Source organism: Furipterus horrens, unplaced genomic scaffold, assembly GCF_987537825.1.
Source record: "Furipterus horrens unplaced genomic scaffold, mFurHor1.1.pri manual_scaffold_2, whole genome shotgun sequence".
NCBI lineage: Eukaryota > Metazoa > Chordata > Mammalia > Chiroptera > Furipteridae > Furipterus > Furipterus horrens.
Window position 1 is genome coordinate 150,351,102 of NW_028327172.1, and position 21,310 is coordinate 150,372,411.

The 21,310-nt window shown below is 39.2% G+C and overlaps 1 protein-coding gene across 4 annotated transcripts in view; it reads right to left on the minus strand.

Annotated features, from left to right (window-relative positions):
- PRTFDC1 (phosphoribosyl transferase domain containing 1) overlaps nucleotides 1–21,310 on the minus strand; it is a 94,662-nt gene that overhangs the window by 43,647 nt on the left and 29,705 nt on the right. The gene's annotated exons all lie outside the window — the stretch shown is intronic.

The window sequence follows — 21,310 nt, forward strand, 5'->3', positions numbered from 1 at the left end:
CTTCACAACTGGGTGGGGCTCTGAGTTATTAAGTTTTCTCTTTTCCTCTGGAGGCCAGGGCTTGGAAGTAGCTGAAGGCAACATATGAACGGAGTTGGGTGGTCTTGGAAAAATTCTGTGTAAACAGCATTGCTCATCTAAAAGTAACACAAAATACTGCACATCTGTCTGTCCACATTATACAAACAGAATCTGGACTACATTAATGTGCCTGAGGAATACATTATTCTCTAATAAATGTTTTTATAATCACAGTGAAAAGAGAGGTCTAGGACACCAAAGGAAATGAGATTCCGCTGTACCAATTTATGGGCGGAAGCCTGGAGGAGGAGTGGGAGACGAAAGCCATCCACAGCTGTGTCTGACTTAGAGTGGTTGTACCTTCCTAAACACAGGAGATGTGGGGTCCAATGTAAAAGGCTACTCTAGTGTACCTTATTCTAGACTGCCAAGCAGGAATAAAAAGCACCCACGGAAGGTGGCTTTCACTCTCAGTTTTTGCTGAATGATCTAAGAACAACTCTTCAATGAGACATTCAACTGAGGCTCCAGGCCCAACAATCTCTGGGCTCGGAATGTCAGAATGTTCACAAAACCTGGCCTAACAGGGGCCAGCATCCATGAAACAGGGCACATGGGATGTTTCTTGCATCTAGATACTGCTAATGCACAAAATACCTAATGTTCTCTCTCTTTGCCCTGTCAAATAATTGCTGTCATGGGCTGATGAGCATAAGGGCCTTTGTTTTGTAAGGGGGAAGGGAGGTGGGCCAGAAAAGAAGCTTGAATTAGAGGTGACAGGAAAGAGAGGAAAAGGTGGAGGGTCCTATGAACACTGTTTCTTGTCTGATTCATCTGACTACATTTGAGCCCTGATGTTAGAAGATTGAATGCTTTCATCAGAGCCTGAAAGATCCTGGGAGGGGTGAAAGGTCTAAAACAAAAATTGGCAGAAGTCTTGAATAGACATCTCTCTAAAAAAGACATATGAATAATGAGCAAGCGTACTAATAATTGGGGAAATAGAAATTAACACCATAGTGAGAAACCTCTATTTCTTTGAATGGCTAAACTTAATAGCCACACTGAGTGCTGGTGAGGATGTAGAGGACCCGGACCTCACACTGCTGGTGGAAACGCTTCAGGAAACAGTTGGACAGTTTCCTAGAAAATTAAATATGCATCTACTCTAAAGTCCAGCCATTCACTCCTAGGTATTTACCCAAGAGAAATGATAGCATATGTCCTTATGAAGACCTGTTATGAATATTCATAGAGGCTTTATTTGTAAGAGCCCCCAAACTGGAAACTACCCACACGTCCATCCACAGGTGCCAATCAGGTGGGATTAGAGGAGGGTGACGACCCTAGAAAATGAAAAAGCCTCACACTGCTTGATGTTGGCCATTTTCAAAGTATTTCACACCAGATTTAAGTATTTGTAAATGTTTTTTATAAAGACCTTAGCTTTTAAAAAATTAATAAACATATTTGATTATGTTAAATAATTTACACTTTACTGTAGCCCAAAGTCCTCAGAACTTGCTCCAAATCTTCAACCCCATTTCCACAACAGAGACCAACCAGTCAACCCTTTTTCAGACGGACCTTTTAAATTGATTCAAGTCACCCAAGTTCTGATTAAGTTGTTTCTTCTGTAAAACTTCCAGCCTGCCTCTCTTTACTCATCACCATTTCTTTCTTCTGAATGTTCACCTCTGCTTCTCCTCTGCTCAGAATGGCTGTGCACTATTATTTTTCCTCCTATAGTCAAAATAAATCCACTTCTCCCACAACTTATGATAAATGCTACTGGGACCAGTTAGGTGATGCAGCCATGAGTCTGTGCCCACATGCCTTTCAAGCACACATAACTCAACAACTGAAATTCAATAACAAATTGTGGGTTCTGTAAACACACTGGTTCACAAGCATGAAGGGACAGAGATATCTCAGGAGGCAAGTGGCAATGAAAGCAATATTCTTCACTAGAAAACTGACATTTCAGATTCTATTGAAGCATTAGTTATCTCTGGAGCACCAAAGACCTAAAAGCACATTTTGCTACCACTGGGAGACATGGCTACATATTCAGGATGCAGTAATGGTTCTCAAACCTGCCAAAGAGAATATTTGATTTTATAACTCTGGTTTTTATTTGGCTGAGAAGGGTGAGAAGAAGGAGTTTCCAAATTCTCTTAAAACCCTGGTATTTGGCTATCAATAGATAATAAAATCCATCCAAACCCTGATCATCTAATATTCGTCTTTGTAATGTACACCTGATGGACAGGAAAAAGAAGTACATCCTGTATTACATGATGTTAATATTTGAGAAAGTAACTCACTTAAAATTCAAATGCAACTTTCAAATATGCGATACATTATTATTATTAACTATAGTTACCATGCTGTGCATTACATCATGCTAAGAGAGTAAATCTTAAAAGTTGTCATAAGAAGAAAAACATTTGTAACTATGTGTGGCCACAGATGTTAACTAGATCTACTGTGGTGATCATTAAAAAATTCAAATGATATTCAGAAGGAAACTAAATCTAAGAAAAAAGTTTCATGGGTCCATTGTTTAATAATTAGATAATTATACATACTAATAAGGTTTTTGAAAACACTGATTCTTCTTATTTTCTTATAACTAGAAGGATATGTTTCATTAACTTACAATATTAATACTAATAGCTAAACTTTGTCTTAATAGATACTATGCTGTGTTTTACATATTTATTTTCTAGATGAAAAAATGGAATCATTGAATAGGTGGTCCAAGCCCACTTAGAAACTGGCGGGGCCAGAATGGGAAACCAGGCCTGCCAATAGCAAACTCCTCTCTCGACCATTATGTTGAACTTCACAGAAATGATACAAATTAATAGTAATCAACTTGGCAACGGTGGTGGAAGTGGTGCTCAAAAATGAAGGCACACAGGCTCCTACCTTATCACCTCTATTGGAAATGTTACAGGGTCAAGACAAAGGAAATGTAGGCACTGCCTGTCTCCTGATAATGTTACTGTGGCCCTCAAAGGAAGCATTAAAATAGGGCAGCTCTGCTGGTTGTTGGAACTGCTGCTTAAGCTGTGAGTCATGCTCTTGGGCCTCTGGCTTTGTGGACAGTGACCAGCTGATCTTCACCCAGAGACCCTGGAGAGAAGGCAAAGTGGGCTTTGCTCTGTCACAGTTATGTCTAATCATGGGAGTGTAGTGGTTTCTTTTCCCACTTCATGTAGCTCGGGGTTCTGTGAAAACACTATGGGTCAACCTAGGCTTGTAGATGAGGCAAAGTAGCTGACGCCCGAGTTCCCACTCTGTTTTATCCAGTGCAGCTCTGGTTTTGAGGTTTTATGGAAAGTATCAGTTAAAATGTTTGAAAACCACAGGCCTACTGGGAGGTAGCATAGCACAATGGTTAAGTTCATAGCTTTGGAGTGTGACAAAATGGGTTCAAATCTAGGCTCAATCACTCCTGAGCTATGTGCCTCACAGCAAATTAGTCCACCCTTTTGAATCTTACATATATTTTCTGGCTCGGAATCGGCATCAGGAAATGTTAGTTATTAACACTACTGTCTGGTCCCGTTAGTGGGTGAGAAACTAGAGGGGAATCAGGTTAAAATCCAGAAAGGCAAGGCAAATACCTACTGGTTTGTGAAAGAAAGACATGGGAACCTGGCTCAACAGACAGGTCGGAAGTCAAGAGAAGGGTTTACCTGTATTTTGTCTTCTGATTATAAAACTGGATACTGCCTGTGTTTTATCTTCTGATTATAAAACTGTTTGCCACCATAGAGAAAATGCAGTCCCTCCCCTGTTATAAATGTGAAAACTGAGGTCTAGGGAAGTTGTGACTTGTACCAAGGTTAAATTAGAAACCATTATATTTCTATATCCATGTAGGTTTTTCCTTCTTTTGGAAATTTCTAAACTTCCTTCTTCAAATAAATGAAGTCATTTTCTATGTACATGGTGTGTGTGTCGGGGGGGGGGAGTTGCTGGGGAACAAGGCTAATGTAAGCTTAGGGTAAAGGTATAGTACTAGAATACAAGTGAAAGAAACCCTTAAAAATCTAGAAGAGTTGGAGCTGAGGCTAGCAAAATAAATAAATAAATAAATAAATAAATATGATTAAGAATAAAAATCAATATGTCTTAATACAATCTTTTAAACTTATTACATCAATAATAATGATGTATTAATACAGACCCTACTATATTCAATAAATGTGCACATCAGAATTTTCAGACCACTGGGAACTAGGTCAACACATACTTAATCTAAAAATAAGAGGAAAATACTGCCTCCCTCTTCTGATACTGTGAAAAATATGAAGAATCAGTGAACTCTATGGGCTCATCACACTCACACCACAGAGTACTTTGGTCCTGGACAACAGAAGTCTGTCGTATGTGCTCTAAAGGTTGCTTCTTCAAGCCTTTAATTATGGCATGTGGCCTGTCTTCACTTGGAGCCTCTTGAAGAGAACCCGAGTTCACTAAATTCAAATTCTGACAATGTAATGCTAGTTTTAGTCTGTTCTAATGGAAGGGGAGAAAAAGATGAGAGCAAACGTACCCTATTTGGAACCACTTTAGAGGAAATACAGAAAGTGTGTCATTCGGTCTGTTGTGAGGAGCACTGGGCGGTCAAGCATTGCAAATGCTTTGGAAAAAGATGACGTGGAAGAGTCCTGAAAAGCGCCTCTGTGAAATTCAAGGTCATTCCAACTCCATACCAAAAGACAAACTATTGTGAGTGCATTAAAAAAAAAAAAAAAAAATTGACAGCAATCTGAGTCCTAAGAAAAGTCTCCCTAGAGTTGGTTTCCCGGCCAGTTAAAGGATTTTCCCATTCCCTCAGTCACTAAGTCTAAACTTTACAAAACCAAACAAAATTAAGTGACAATGCTCCTGCTGCCTCCTATCACCTCTTGGGATGTTTACTTGATGATTTATCATCCCCTCCTCCCAGAATGAAGAAGGTTGTTGGTATTTGGGATCAAAATGAGGCAACGTGATGTTTTGACAAAACCTCCCGAAGTCAGGAAACTGTGAGCTCTTTGATAGAGGGAGTGAGTCAGCTGTTGAGGTCGGCGCAGTGATAAGAGAGCCCTGAGCACGCTGCCCGAAACACGATGGCTGTCCAGGCTTCCTTACAAGAATGACCCATTTTTCTGAAGACGTGCAAACTAAAAAAAACAATGAGGCAGCACTTTTTGCCTGTAAAATTGAGAAACATGTGAAAGAAACAGAATGATCATATCCTGAAGTGGTGACAATGAGAAAAAAAAGACATTTTTGTGAACTGCTAATTGGATATACACATTAACTACAATTGTGCGACAGGGAAATCTGGCAATAATGTATCAAAAGCTTACAAAATGCATGCAGTTTCAGGAGCAAGGTTAATGAAATAATCAGAGGTATGGACATCATTTTATGAATAAGGATGTTTATCATGACATTACTTATGATACAGGAAGACTTTAAGCAATTTAAATGCCTGTTAATAGAGGATTATTTAACAAACCTATAAATATATACATATAACAGGATGCTTACCAGCCACTTAAAGTGATATTGTAAAGTACTCTTTCTTTTCCATTTTTTTAATTGTATTTTTTTCCCATTACCATTTAGCCCCCTTATACCCACCTCCCCCCTACAATCACCACATTGCTGACCTTTGATATGTGTTCAACTCAGGACTTTCTTGAAGGCAAGTCATAGGAATCTCACCTGAGTGACTTTCAACAAAAAGGTGATTGATGGAAAGGAAGAGTTGAACAGCCAAGCTTAGGCAGGTAGGACACAGGGCAGTTTGAGGGCCAGTGAGACAGAGGGACTCAGATGGCCTCAAGACTCTTTATTTTGTCTCTGCTTCCACTCCACCTATAGGCTCACACCCTAACAATCTCATCACCCAAGAGGAAAGGAGTTTTCCCTGAAAACTCTAGTGTGAAAACCTCCAAGGAAGACTTGATTGGTCTGACTTGGATCATACATGTACCTCTTGGACCAATGACTGAGGCCAGGTATACTTGAAGTCTAAGGTTATCCTGCCTCGTGCCAGAAACCTATTCATTAGATCAACTGCTGTCATTGAAGGGACAATTTGGACCCCCTGCAAGAGGAGTGGAGTGGATGGACTAGCACAGTCAAGGTCTCTGAGGCTGGCACCAGGGGAGCCACTTTAGTCTGTTTCCCACAGTTTCAGTTTATAACATTATTTATCAGTGCTTTCTTTCCACAATAGTTGGACCTAGTCTTCTTGTGAGGTTAAAGAGTAGCTTTGTCTTTATTTCAAGAAAAGCGATTCCTTTATGGCTCTGTGGTTGGGGCATGCCCTGGAGTAAAGGGTACTGGGCAGGGTCACACTGTTGGAGCTGTGCATGCCTATCCCAGCCACACTGAGTGAGTGGAATCAGGCAGGTGAGCTGCCAACACTAACAAAAGACTTCACAGCCTCCATGGAACTTAGTGGGTAAGAACTGGGTATATGAAACAATTTATCTGTTATGTAGAAGTCTAGCAGAGCATTTCTAAAACATGCTGATTTCTAACTAACCAGAAAGTGAACTCCATGATGCTATCATTAGAGATGCCATATTTAAGTCATATGTTTTACATAGAGAGAAAGACAGAGAGACAACACGAGTCTAAAAACCCAGATCTCAAGATAATAGAGACAGAAACTATGGCAAATGATATTCGGTTAAAATATGTTACTACAACAATGAGATGCTGTTATTTCACCAGATAATAGCCAGCAATGTTGCAGGAAGCATTCTGAATTAAACAATAGTGTTGCCTTTATGAATTTTCTTTATTATACAGACATGGAGAGCATGGATTACCTTCCACTAGAGATGCTTACTGCCTATTGACAGGCAGAACAACACAGCTTAACTAATTCACTGATGCAGCCTAATCTCTTTTGAAAACCACACCATTTATTTTACACCATTTCTCACATTACTAAATTGAAAGAATTTAAATATTTGCCTCTTCAGAGTTTTGTTCCAATATAAATTCTTGTGATAACCTAAACTAATATTGAAGAGATGTAAGAAACAGAACATAGCAGTGATGTTGACCCAGATCCCCCTCAAGCTCTGGGTGTGTCCTTCACACACCATTTCACGCCTAGGTTCAGAAAGGGGTGGAAACCCAAAATCCGGGAACTCTGAATCATGGCTCTGTGGTTGACTTTTTACAGAACCTTAATAACTTGGTATTTTTGCAACTGAATTTTCCCCATCATCTTCTGCAGTTCCAGAGAAGTTGCTCTCTTACTCTGGTAAATTAACACAGAGCCAATACCTCAGGCCCTTCTAGAATCCTGAGAGGAGACAGAGAGAAAAGAATGTGGTAACCAATGATGATAGAGTAACCTGGTGAAGAAAAATATGCTGTTGGGGATACATATCTCCTTATTCTTTTAAATGTTCTCATCAAGTCCATGCATTGAATTAAAAAAAAATCAATTGTTTCTCCTACAAACCAAATCAGCAAATCTGTGTCACACTGTTTGCAAGCCCAGTGAGTTTGGATTTTAGTTGCTAAATTTTGTACATGTTTATTTTTAGAATTAAAAAACCAATAACTAGGATGAGTGCTTTTTATAATGTCTTGGGATTATCATTTTATGTAAATAAAATTTATGCATTAAGACCATTTAAAGAAAGGAAGAACCCTGCTTCTTGCACATGTTCTTAAGAAAGGAAATTATTTCACGGCCACCTGTCACTAATGGGTTTTAGAAATTTCTAGTCTGAAGGTTGAACCTCAAATTATTAAAGTACAAAGAAGTTATAACCTGTAAATCACATTTTAGCATTGGAAAGGTGTCTAGTCTTCTAACATGCTTTAGAATTCGATGCCTCAGACATCATCGCACAATTTAATAGAAAATTCTATATTGGTTCCTTTATGCATGTATAGTTGATCATAACACCAGTTAAAATCCCTCCATTTGTCCCTGGCTTGTGTGGTTCAGTGGATTGAGCACTGGACTGTGAACCAAAAGGTTGCTGGTTCAATTCCTAGTCGGGGCACATGCCTGGGCTGTAGGCCAGGTCCTGAGTTGAGGGTGTGCGAGAGGCAACCAATCACACACTGATGTTTCTTTCTCCCTCTTCCCCTCTCTTTAAAAGTAAATAAATAAAATATTTAAACATTTTTATTTAATAAAAAAATAAAAACGAAATCTCTCAATTGTCAGGCTCTTGTTTCTTGAATGGCCAAGCAGGGTAACATCAAGAACACGAGAAAAAAGGAACCTGCAACTGTGTGGGAAAGAAACTAAATGGGTGTTTCTTTTTTGGCATAATGTCAGCAATTAGAAGAATAAGGGAAGTTGGGTGAGAGTATGTCCATGTTATAACTGTAAGATAAAAATAGAAGTCATAGATTGAAAGTTGCTTTTTAAGAGAAATGACTGCCATGGCCTAACCTCACTCATACATGCTAAAATATATTGTCTGAAAGGCTGAAACAGAACATTTTTAATCTTTCCCATATTTTTGCACTAATCACATTTACAATGTCTTATTGCTGTATCAAATCACTCTGCATTTGTAGTGCATTTCTCTTCCTTAACATCTGTAAATATCCAACTTCCCCAACAGAGATAGTCTAGATAGTACATCCACAAGGGCCAAAGCCCAGATTTCCCCCTGGGAATATAAGTGCAATTCTAATATCGTTTATACATGAAGTGGTTGAGTAGTTGGTAGGCTGTTGGTCACCTGAGACTGCACAGTAGTAGTTGCTTTGGGCAGTGAAAAAACTGCCACAGCAAAGGATGGTGTAAAAAGAAAGCGATGGCTTGGAGAAATAGAGGGATTACTCACGGAAGCCGTCCATTTTGCTGGATGGTATAGCAATGTGATTGCCCAGGAACTGTTTTTCTTAAGGTTTAAGCTGTTCTATTGCAAAGCAAGAGTTCACATTCTATTTAGGCATTCATCTTTGCCTGGTTCATTTGGTCAGCCAACTGATAGTGCTGTGGACCCAGGCCAAATGGCTCACCTTTGTAGGGCCCCAGTTCATTTTTATCTGCTCTGTGGCCACAGAATGAACCCTACAGGTACAGCCAGTCATTATGAAACTTGTTCATTGTTGGAGTCTTGGAGCAGGAGTGAATTCTAGCAATTGTCCAGTTCTGTCCTTTCACAGATGACAGATCCAGTCAACTTGTGTCCAAGACCTTGTAATTCAAGAGGTCACGTCAGAACCAGGACTAGAATCTAGAACTTATAAATCCAATCCCGTACAAACTGCCTCTCTTAGGAAAGGAGACTCTTCCTAGAAGCCTCAGGGGAAGTTGACTTTCACATTTTTCTTCACAGGTTGGACCAGAGAGAGTGACACTGGAACTCAGAGAGCTTTCTCCTCTCACCACACAGTGACACCAGCAGGGTATCCTACAATTCAACTCAACTCTGACACTAGCTCCCTCGAGATAGCATCAGATTCCACAGGGTAAGGGCTCAGTTTTGCAAGATCATTTTTACTTCAGATGCCAATAGGAAGTTCAGGTGGTGCTTCTACTAAAAATCAGAGGTTCCCACTACCCCCTCTCTGGATTTGACCGATTTGCCAAAGCAGCACACAGAACTCAGGAAACCAGTTTCCTTACTAGATTACTGGTTTATTGCAAAGGATATTGAAGGATATGAACCAATCAATAGCCAGACAAAGTGTTACATAGTGCAAAGTTCCGAACACAGGAACATGGAATTTTGGGCCAGACCGGGTGGCAAATGGACGCACATGGGTTTACTGACCAGGAAGCCCTGGAAATCTGTCCTTCGGGTTTTTATGGTGGGTTTTTATCCTTATCTCATGTGATTTTGATGATAATTCTTCAAAGTAGGAGTTATTATATCTCCTTTACAAAGTATTTCCACAAAGAGTCAAGCTAAGCCTATTGTATCTGAAGCTTCCCCTCCATCTTTACCTTAGTTCAAGGCCCTAATCATGTCTTATCTGGATTATTACAATAGACTCCTAACTGGCCTCCCCATTCCTAATCCCTTCTGCCTACAATGGTCTACCACCCTCAGTATGACTTTCTGTGGCACAGCTGACTATATTAATTCCCTGCTCACAATCCTTCCATAGTTTCCTATCCTCCAGGCTCAGAGTATCAGGGCAAACTCCTTAAAGGAGACCAGATTCATCTCTGCAGATCTGCTTCCTATCACATCCCATGTACATGGTCGTCCATCCATCCCAAATCAGGCTTCCTCTTGCTCCTTACAGTTATAAATGCTTCCTCTCAGCCTCAAACTCCCCATCACCTCTTGTATCCATGGAGAGCCTTACTCCACATTCATGACTCAGCTGAGGAAGGCTCCCTGAACCCCTTTCTGCTCCCACACTGTGTATATGCCTCATTACAATTCTGATTGCATTGTGACTGCCAGGTCCTCTTGGACGTCAAGAGAGGCCTGGGCCACCCATCTAATGAGAATCCTGATATATTGAATATTAAGAAATATAAGAATCATAAAATGAGTTATAACTTAAATGCTTACATAATACACACACACACACACACTCCTAAACAAAAATGGCTTGTATAAACAAACATGTCTTACCATGTGGAATGAAGAAAATCATCTCTCTCTTGGTGGACAGAATGTAGACCACATGGAGGGAACACGACAGGCTATCTTTTGTTTTTCAATATCCTTGGCATTTCTACTAGTAAACCAGTGAACTGGAACATTTTTATTTATCAAGGAAATAAAAGTGAGATTGCTATAAGACCTCATTTCACAGGAGCAACTGTGGCTATGAAGCCCACAAGTAAGTTTTCCTTGGTGCTCTTGAGAGCTACTAGCTGCTTGCTTCCATTTGTGTATCACAGGCTCTGGTTCTGAAAGGCATGGGGTCAAAGGAGCAGAGACACCGACAAAATGTCAGGAGACCTTGGCTCTCTTCCTGGTTTTACTGCTCATTTAACTTTCCTTAAATGGATGTTATTAGAATATAAGCATATAGTTATGTTATAGTTATATCCACTTAGGATATAAAGCAGCTTATGTCTTACTTTCCTGAATAGAAATATCACATGAACACATTGAAGAAAATAGGATAACGTAGATAAGTATAAAAATGGAAAATTACCCAGGAAATGGAGACTGAGGGAGAGACAGTTGTATGAGTTAGAATTTCCACAGGATAAAAGCATTTGACTTGAATCTTTTCAAAGCAAATTCTTCAAAGAATCATTTCTATGAAGATAGCAACATGGTCATTTTTGGTGTTATTACATAATTTCATTTGAGTTCTGAAAATCCTGCGCAGCTTCACCAACACCACTGTAGACGTCAAATTCTTTCAAATGTAATATCTAATCATTAAATTAAAATCTTTGGAGTGACTCTTTCCTTTCTGTTCTCTTTCATTTTAAAACTACAACCAATACATTTCAAAGTAAAGTATTCTAAGCCAGCATAAATAGAGGACACAGAATAAAAGGCCATTTCATTTTGGAGCCAGGCAATAAAATGTCATAACCTTTGCCCTAAGAGTTTGATTTTCAGTAAAATTTCTTTACAGAGTTTTCTAGCAACCAAGGGTTTTGAACATTAAATGTGGGAAAATTTTACTTGAGGGCAATACTGCTTTCTAGGATTTGATCCAAGACATTGAAAGTGAATGTTGAATAGGGCCTTTTAGAACAAAGTCTCACTGAGTTGCAGTAAAATCCCCTGAGGCCCAGGGCTTCATCCAGCACTATGTCCCCACCACTGTGGTGGGGAACACCCTCAATACATTTTCACTGAACTGCATTTAATTGAACGTGCCTTGTACTATTTATCGAATAAAGAGCAGGAAGACCACCGGAGTGTTTCAAGGCAATATTTTTAATGTCTAAATAGTGTTTCTTTACATATTTTGATGTTTTTCACAATCTCAGGCAGGAAGAAATATGCCATCAAGTGATAATGCGTCTGGTTTTCCCCCTCAGGACTGCTGGTAGAGCCGGGGCTTGAAGCGGCAGGGAAGGGATTGAGTGCTAGAACTTTCCTCATGCTGTTGTGCATCTCACTGGATCTATTTCCCCTCCGGTCCTGGTAACCAAGGTGGAGTGTGGAGGTGGGGATGGGCACTTGCAGTGAACCTCTTTTTCTAATAGCTCCTTCGATTCCAGCTACTTTGAGAAAAACAGAAGATCTCTGGGTGGGGGTGAGTTTGCAGGAAAGAGGAACCCTGTTTTAAACAAAACTCCCATCCTGGGTTGATCAGCCTTAAACAAAGCTTTTAACCTTCCTGAGCCTCAGTCACCTCATATTTTAAGTGAAAATAAGGCTATCTACCTCAAAGATTAGAATGCAACATTGTGGGACTTTTAATAGGTAGCTAGGATGCAAACTGTCTTTTTATTATAAAAATACCCATTACCCATTATCTCACTGTTCAACATTCATTTGTTTGCACATCTGTTTCCTTACTCATCCCTTTAAGGAAAAGGATTGTGTATGGCTTATGTTTACGTGAATTCACAGGATCTAACAGAATCATTGATGCACAAACTGTCTGCAAGTATCAGTTGAATGGGTGGATTTTAAAATATTACATATATTTCTTCTTAATCTTTATACTTTGTATAGGAAAAAATATTACTTTTTTCTAATAGCGAAAGACCAATAGGCTATACATGACACTAAATGTAAATTTCAAATGTTCTTATTCTGTATTTTACCTTCTACACGGAAAATGCCACCTGTTTCATCTTGCCTCCTACTGAAAGTCCATGAAGCCCTTAGCACGTCAGTGAAATTAGGTTGGAGCCTAGCTTAGCAGTACAAGGCCCTTTCCCAGACCTTAACAACATTGCTGGGCTTCCATACAGACATGTTCCAATAAAATGCAATGAGATTTAGCACAACTTACATATATTTTAAGGACCAGGGGGATTAGGCAGCTTTGGTTGAGGAAATAGCATAAAGCCAGAAGACCTAAGATTTAATTCTGATTTTATCAGTTACAAGCTAGGTGACCACAAGAAAGTCATGACAACTCAAATATTTTTATTTCATTCTGTGTATAATGGGGAAAATGATACGTATTTCAAAAGGCTGTGGAGAGTAAGGTAATGTATGTAAAAGTACAATGTATGATCACAGTAAATACCATAATCAACGTTTGCTGGGTGTAAATAAGAAACTAGAATTTCTGGTTGTCAGTATGAGAGCAAGCATTTTTCTTCTCTCAGGAATATATAATTTTATATACATCCAGCTTTAATAAAAATTGGCACTCAATAATACAAATCTATAAAATAACTCAACCCCACTTATTTCATTGCAAAAGAATACTTTAAAAAATGAATCACCATTGGATTCCATTAAATAAAAACTGAACTTGAGGCAATTAAAATTCAATATGATTTATAAAAATACCTACTAGGCCTGACTTTTCAGATTTAAAAAATCACTAAATAAAAAACTATGGTCTCCAATTAGAGCAGAAAAGACATGCCTGAAGGGTAAAGTGTGTGTTTTATTTTTTTCAAGATTTCTTACGCACTATACAGTTGTACATTTATTTTTCAAATCCCCCCAAATTAAAATGTGCTACTCTCAAAAAAGCAGTAATATTTATTTAAGATTTTATTTATTTGTTTTTAGAGAGAGGGGAAGGGAGGGAAAAAGAAAGGAGAGAAATATTGATGTGTGAGAGAAACATCAATCAATAGGTGCCCCAATTGGGAATAGAATGTGCAACCCAGGCATGTGGCCTGACTAGGAATCGAACTGGCGACACTTTGCTTTGCAGTACAACTCCCAAACAATTGAACTACACCAGTAAGGGAGGGGGAAGACAGTAATATTTAGCATTATTTTTTAAAAAATCAGTCCCTTTGAGGTTTAATTTATATGTACATATTTTGAGCAGATAATTCAATGAGTTTTGACAAATACATATAGTCATGTCTCCATCTCTACCATCATGATATAGAATGCTTCCATTGTCCTCCCCTCCCTTTCAACTGCAACTTCTGATAAACATTGATCTGTTGTTTGCTATGACAGTTTTATTTTTCCTTTAATTTCATTTTCATGGAATTATATAATATGCAGTTTCTCAAGTCTAGTTCTTACTTAGCATAATGCATTTGAGATTCATCCCTGTTGTTGTGTTATTCCTTGCATGTAATTCATTTCTTTTTATTGCTGAGTAATATTCTGCTCACAGATGTATCCCAGTTTGGTTATTCCTTCATAGACATTTGCTTCTAGTTTGAGCTATTACGAATAAAGTTTCTATGAACATTTGCATACAAGTTTTTGTGTATAAAATGTTTTCGTTTCACTTGTATAAATACCTAGGAGTAGGACTGTTGGGTCATCTAGTATATATTTACCATTATAAGAAACTGTCAAAAAGGTTTTCAAAGTGGCTAGATCATTTTACATTCCCACCAGTAGTATATGAGAATCCCAGTTTCTCAACATCCTCTCCAATGCTTGACACTATCTGGCTTTTTGATTATAGGCAACCTAATGGTGTGAAAAGGTATCTCACTGTGGTTTTTATTTGCATTTTCCTGCTGATTAATGATGCTGGGAGTGTTACAGAAACAGAGGAGTCCAAAAACAAACCCCAGAGTTTGAGGCAGGGAGATAGGGAGCAGGAAGCAGCTTTCAGGATGCCCTTGCATGCCTGGAGCTAGTGGCTGGATACATTGTTGCAAAGATCCGCTTTACTTCCAAGACTCAGGAAGATGGGAGGGATCTTGGACTGTGGGCTGGTAAGGAAGAAGCAGACAGAGCCTACGTAGGGTTCTGTGAATGGTCAGAACTGTTTGTAACACCCACTGCGTGAGAGGACGCAGGGAGAGAGAGGAGGCAGGGAGGAAGGGAGAAGGAGCTGCGGAGATTTTTGGGCTGGCTCTGGCTCTAGGAGGCTCTCTCTCTCAGGCTCTCTCTGGCCCTCACGCCCCCACTCCCTGGCTCTTGTGGGCTCCCTCCAACTGGCCTGGAGCAGGGGTCTCCAGGCGGCTTTAAGAAGAGGCTCTTGCCAGGCTGCTTGGAGAAGGAGAGGAGATCCATGCGGTTTGCAGGAAGAAGGCAGTTTGCAAGGAGGCTGAGAATCCAGGCGGTCCTGCATTGAGAGCTGGAGGGCACCACAGCACAGAAAGGACCTCCCCAATCAGAACTGAGTGATTGGCAGCTACAGGTAAAGCTGAACTGTGCCTAGGAAGTAGGGAAACGGTGTTTCTGACTTCCGTAAGACTGGCCAGGTCTGGGAGGGGGAGGCAGGACTTTGTGTAAATAAACAATTCTTTTTCTTTTCCCCAAACTCTGGTATTCAGAGTTACGATTCTGGCGGCGGGCAATCGGGCCCCTAACTAAACAGCCCGTGGGTTCTGTTTCAGTCGGAGCAGACCCAGGGGTTCTGTTACAGGAGTCTTCCTATATTCTCATTTGCCATATATATATATAGTGGAATGCTTGTTCAAATCTTCTGCCATTTAAAAAAATGGCTTATTTGTTGTCTTATTAATGGGTTGTAAGAATTCTTTATGTGTGAATATAACATCTTTAGCAGATATCTTTTACAAGGATTTTCTTCTAATTGGTGCCTAAGTCCCAAATCTTAGAGTCATCCTTAAAAACTCTTATTCTGTTTCTATTTACATTCACTCCTGATTCTACCTTAAAATGTACCCAGAATCTGTCACTTGTCACTTCCACAACTGCCACGCTGCTCCATTATCTCTCAGCTTGATTACTGCAGTAACTCTAAACTGATCTCCTTGACTCTGCCCTTGCCCCTTCATTCTGGTCTGAACATAGAATCCTGAGTGATCCTCTTAAACAATACATCAAATCATGTCACTTTTCTACTTGAAATCCTCCAAAGGCTTCCTTTTACTAAATCAAGAACTGCAGACAGTTATAATAAAAACAGAGAAAATGCCATTTATATTTTTTGAACCCAGATTTGAGTTCAAAATATATTTTCAGTATTATAAAATATTTTCACTAAATCAAATATAAAACATTTCAATATGGCATCTAGAAGTTCTAATATGATTCACCATTAAAATTTCAGCCACTTTATAGTGAAAACACTAACTTTTCTAGGGCTGCTCAGCTTCCCAGGCAGAGTCACCCAGTAAACTCTGAGCTGAAAAAGGTTAACTCTGTAATTGGCATCATTTTATTGGTTCAAAGTTAGGTTAGCAAAGAGATGGGAGTATAATGCTGTTAGGAAATAATGACAAGCAATCTTACTGTTCCTTTTAGCTTGACCCTTTAAGTAACTTCATGTCTATGTGTTAGGTTTATGAGATGATTCATTCATTACACAGTTTTTAATTGTAATAAAGTTCTCTGTTGGGTGTTATCATTGACATGCTTGTTCCTGTGTCTCCAAATACTTTAACATATTTCAGGCCCAAACTGACAATTCTTCACGCCCAGAGAATTTGTTAAGTAAAATTCTGGTACAATATTCACAATAAAGAGAGGTTAGAATCAAGATGGGCTAATACATCCATCCAAGTGTTTAGGAATTGTCATTAACTCTCATTTCTGACCTTAAATGATTTTCAATGCCCCTATCAGGATGTATTTTCATTCAGATTATAGTTAAATGCTAATAAGGGTAAGGCCACTAGGGCAATGATTTTAAAGCAATTTCACAATCTATTTACCCCCAACATAAGAACTAGAATGCATGTAAGCGAAAGTCAAGAAACACACATTCACTGTGCATCCAAGATGCACAAACCAATTTTTCTTTGTGTCAAATGTGAAGAAAAAGGATATCCATGGTTCTTTTAAAGTAGCATCAGGAGATTTTTTAAAATTTGGGAATTAATAAAATTTCCTTTTCTCTCTGGGGAAATCACTTGTCTTCTGGGAATACCCATTTTGTTGAATTATTTTTTATGTTGATACATTTAATGACCACAAACTGTAATACAAAACAAAATCCAAAACCAACACTACCCTATGATTCTCTCGGCTAAAGTGCCTCATGCCATAGGTTTCATAGTCTGGTCTGCTGGAAAAAAATAAAATCACAGACCCAGGACTCAAAATCATACATTTAAATAAAAGAATGAAGTTAATAATAGCTACAAGTAAATATTGTTTTAGGACAGAGAACCCATTTGCTCAATTTCCAAATATTTTATTCAAGTGTGAAGAATGTGACTATTTCAACTAGAAATGTTCCAATTTTGTCTGAGTTACTGTGAAAATAAAAAGAAAGTCATGATGTGCTTTCACAAAATTATATCTTAGGCATTTGCTATCTGCTTTCTAGTTTGTGAACCAGTAAGAACAAAACCAACACCCTTGTGCACATAGTGTTCTAAAGTAAGAATACATAGGGTTAGACCAAAAACACAAGATGAGGGTGAGCTTAGGGCCATCCATGCCTCACAAAGATGTACTTCTTGGCTGGGCAGCATTCTTAGGCAGCAAGGTGTTCTCTTCTCTGCCCTCAGCATCCCAGGGGTGTGGTATTATCTTAACCTTACACATGTTATGATCTGTTTTAAACAGCAGAGTTTAAGAGAAGTCTGTGAAATTTGTTTTGGAATATATTGAGAAAATATGGCCTTGAGCCCTGCTCTGCTTCTTACAAGGTCTAGGCCATAATAAATGACTTTCAAAGAATTTTGTTAAAACTGCAGGCAAAGCCAGTCCCTTCGCCAACAAGGTTCATGTCAACAAATACTTCATCTTTTCCATATCACAGTGAGTGGCCTTTACCTCAGGCCTAAGATGGATTAATAATAATGGCAACAGTAATAGTTGTTTTTATTGACCATTTTTTTTTGCATGATTCGGTACTAGTGGCCTTCCATATGTCAATTTATTCCTCATAAAATCTCAAGAGATAAGCATGATTAAATAGCCTTATCTTACAGAGGAGAACATTAAGATTCAAAATGGTTCATTCACTTGGTATCAAAATTAGTATATAATATTGGAATTTGTACTTGATACATTTGTATTCTGAAGTTTGTGCTTTTGTCTTCCATTGTCCTTTTTGGTATGCTCGCCTTTTCAAAGACCTCTGATATCTGGACAGGGAAATGGATCACAGAGCTTCATTTATCATGTTTCCGAATAAATATGAGCTGCAAAGAGCATATCTATTCAACTTAAATGGTAAAACCAGAGTTTCTCATTTTCCTTTGAATGACCTTTTCCTACATTTGGCTTCCATACCCCTACAGGCAGTGTTAGAGTTGCACTTCACTTCTTATGACTGATTGTCTAGATTAGCTGTTACTGCTGACACTGTCTTTTTCTCTTTGTTCCTTAGAACAGCTGGACCCTTGTCAAGGTCACTACCGAGTTCCATCTTGCTAAATCTGGTGGCCAATTTTTCGGTCTTCCTGTCTGAACTATCAGCTGCTTCCCAAGCTGCTCCTTTGGAGGCTCCTTTGCTAGTTTCTTCTTGTCCCCCTACTTTCTAATTGTTGGGATTCCCTAGCGCTCAGTCCTTAGATGGCTTCTCCTTTTATTCTCACTCCCCAGGTTACCACATCCTTCATCATGGCCTTAAATCCCTTCTGTACATTAACCACTTTTAAATGACACTAAGTTCTCACTTAACATCCTCAACAGATTCTTGGAAACTGCGATTTTAAGCAGAACTATATACCCAGTTTTACCACAGGCTAATTGATATAAACAAGAGTTAAGGCCCCATGGCATATTTTTGGTCACAAAAAAAATCATCAAACTTTTAAAGACCCCAAACACTTCTAATATTAAGCATTGAAATAAATATGAGCTCTGCATACATTTAAGAAAGATTAATAAAAACAAATACGCTAATTATTTTCCGATTGTAAATATTCCAGTGTAGGTCACAGGTGGCCCAAGTCTACCTCGGCAGCTCAGGGTTCAGGGCGGGACCCCTAACCCTGGACAGGGCACCATTCCATCACAGGGCCACTCACTTATACCCACATTCACTCAGACTGGGACGATGTAGACATAACAATGCACCTAACTGAACATCTTTGAGTTGTAGGAGGAAACAGGGAACCCACAGAAAACCCATGTAGACATGGGGAGGACTTGGAAGTTCCACACACACAGTGGCCCTGGCTGGAAACTGATTCTTTTTCTCTCATCAACATTATAATAAAACAATGTTTTTCAGGGACCTGCTGAAATATCTCCATCCTCAACATCTTCCCTGAACTCCATATTGGTGTATGCAACTGACTGCTTATCTTGGATCTTCAAGAGGAAACAGTGCAAAACCAAACTTAAAAAGTTTCTTACAAAGTTAAATATCCACACTTCTTTCCTCTTCCAAACCTCCTCTTTTCACACTCTTCTTCATTTTAGTAGATGGCAACTCAGTTCTTACTTTCGTTCAGCCCGACAGCCTTGGAGTCATTCTTGACAAGCCACAGCAAATCCATCAGCCAATCTGGCTAATGGTTCTGGTTCTACTCCCAGATACATACAGAATCCCAATACTTCTCACCACCTGCTCAGTAATCATCCTGGTTCAAGCTATCATCTCATATTGTGATTATGGCAATGACCCTCCAAACGTCCCTCCTTCAACCTTTACCCCATTCATTTCATTCTCAATACAACTGACAGACTTGTTCTTTAAAACTTTCATAAGATTGTGTCACCTCTTTGGAGCAAAAGGCGAAGTCCCCACTTTGCCTGACAGATTTAACACGGTTCCATCTTTCATTACTTCTCTGACTTCATCTGTTGTTTATCTCCCTTCACTACTCTTTTCTGGATTATCTTCAGATGTACTGAGCACATTCTCACCTAACGGCCACTTCAGTTGCCATTTTTTCTGCCTGGAACTCACTTCCGTTGTCTACATGGTTTGCTCTCCTGTTACTTTCAAGTCTCTGCTTTAAACAACTCCCAGTTACGAGTTGTCAACTCCCTGACTACTATACCCACAACCCCCTTTAACCCACGTTATCTCTCTGACCCAACTTTATTATTCTCTACAGTATTTTTCACTATTTGACATATTTCTTATTTTTGTTTTATTTTTAATTTCCTGTCTGTTTTACCTAGAATGTAAGCTCCAGAATGGCAAGAAATTTGTTTTGTTTACTCCAGTCTCACTAGCACCTAGATTAGGGCCTGACCCATAGTAAAACTCTTTGTTGGATGACTGAACTATGGCAATTTTGTGCTCATAGAACCCCCAATATCAACATTTCCTATTTCCTGACAAAGCTTCATTTCTCTTCCACCTAAACTTTGGACCTATATACGCCTATCTTCCCATTGCCCTATAGGTCAGAGTAAGTTCCTGAGCTCAGTGGTGCCATCGAGGACCAGGCTCTATCCCCTTTCTTCTCTGCCATCCTCAGTAATTAGCTAAATCCTTATACTTGTTTTAGCGAGGCTCCAAGATTGCTACAGTTCCAGGGGTCACTTATGACAAACAACATCTTGCTAAAACAAGAGAGACTTCCTCCCATGGTTTGTTTTTCATTAGGGAAACAAACCATTCCTACTGGGAAGACACTGCAGCAGGCTTCGCTTTACTGTGTCAAGTGCCCAGTTCTTAAGTGCAAGGGAGGCTGGAAAAGCAAGTTGTTGGGCTCAGTAGTCTCGGCATGGGGAGGCAAAGAGGTGCTCAGGAGCAGAGATGACTGTTAAAGGGGCAAGCAAGAGCATCTGATGCAGTGCACATATTTTTGACTTCCAAGAAACGTTCTCCTCTTGCTCATCTTTTTGTTACAGACTTGCTCTTGCTTTAGAGACATAATACCTTATTTTGTTTCTTATGTTTAATATTATCAAACAAAATATTGTGAAGTTTTCTTCTGCTCCCTGTTTTATCTCTTTTTTTCTTGGAGTTTCCTTTCTGCAGTTTTGTTTTTATTTTGTTCTGTTTCGTGTAGTCTTTCTCATCCATATTAGAAACTATTTTTCTTGGTTGTTTTTTCCTGCTTAAAAGACAACAAAAAAGCTGACTGGAAAGAGTTATGTGTCCACTGAGGGCAAAGAATGATAACAGATGTATTTACTAGAGGGTTCCCTAGGGAGTCATGTCCTTTTCAGCGGGGAACTCCCAAAAGCAATAAATAACATGTGAAGGTCTTTTCTTCAGGACCATGCAGTTTTTTTAAAGAAGAATATTCACTCTCAAACCTCATGGGAGGGGGTGGGGGTGGTCATAGGCCTGGGCTGCTAAGGTAGGGGCGATGTTTCCAGGATGTTATATAGAAAGTCAAGCTCAATTCTCCTAGGCCTCTGCTTTACTTGGTGTTCATGCTTTTGGCGCCTCTTTGTTTCAA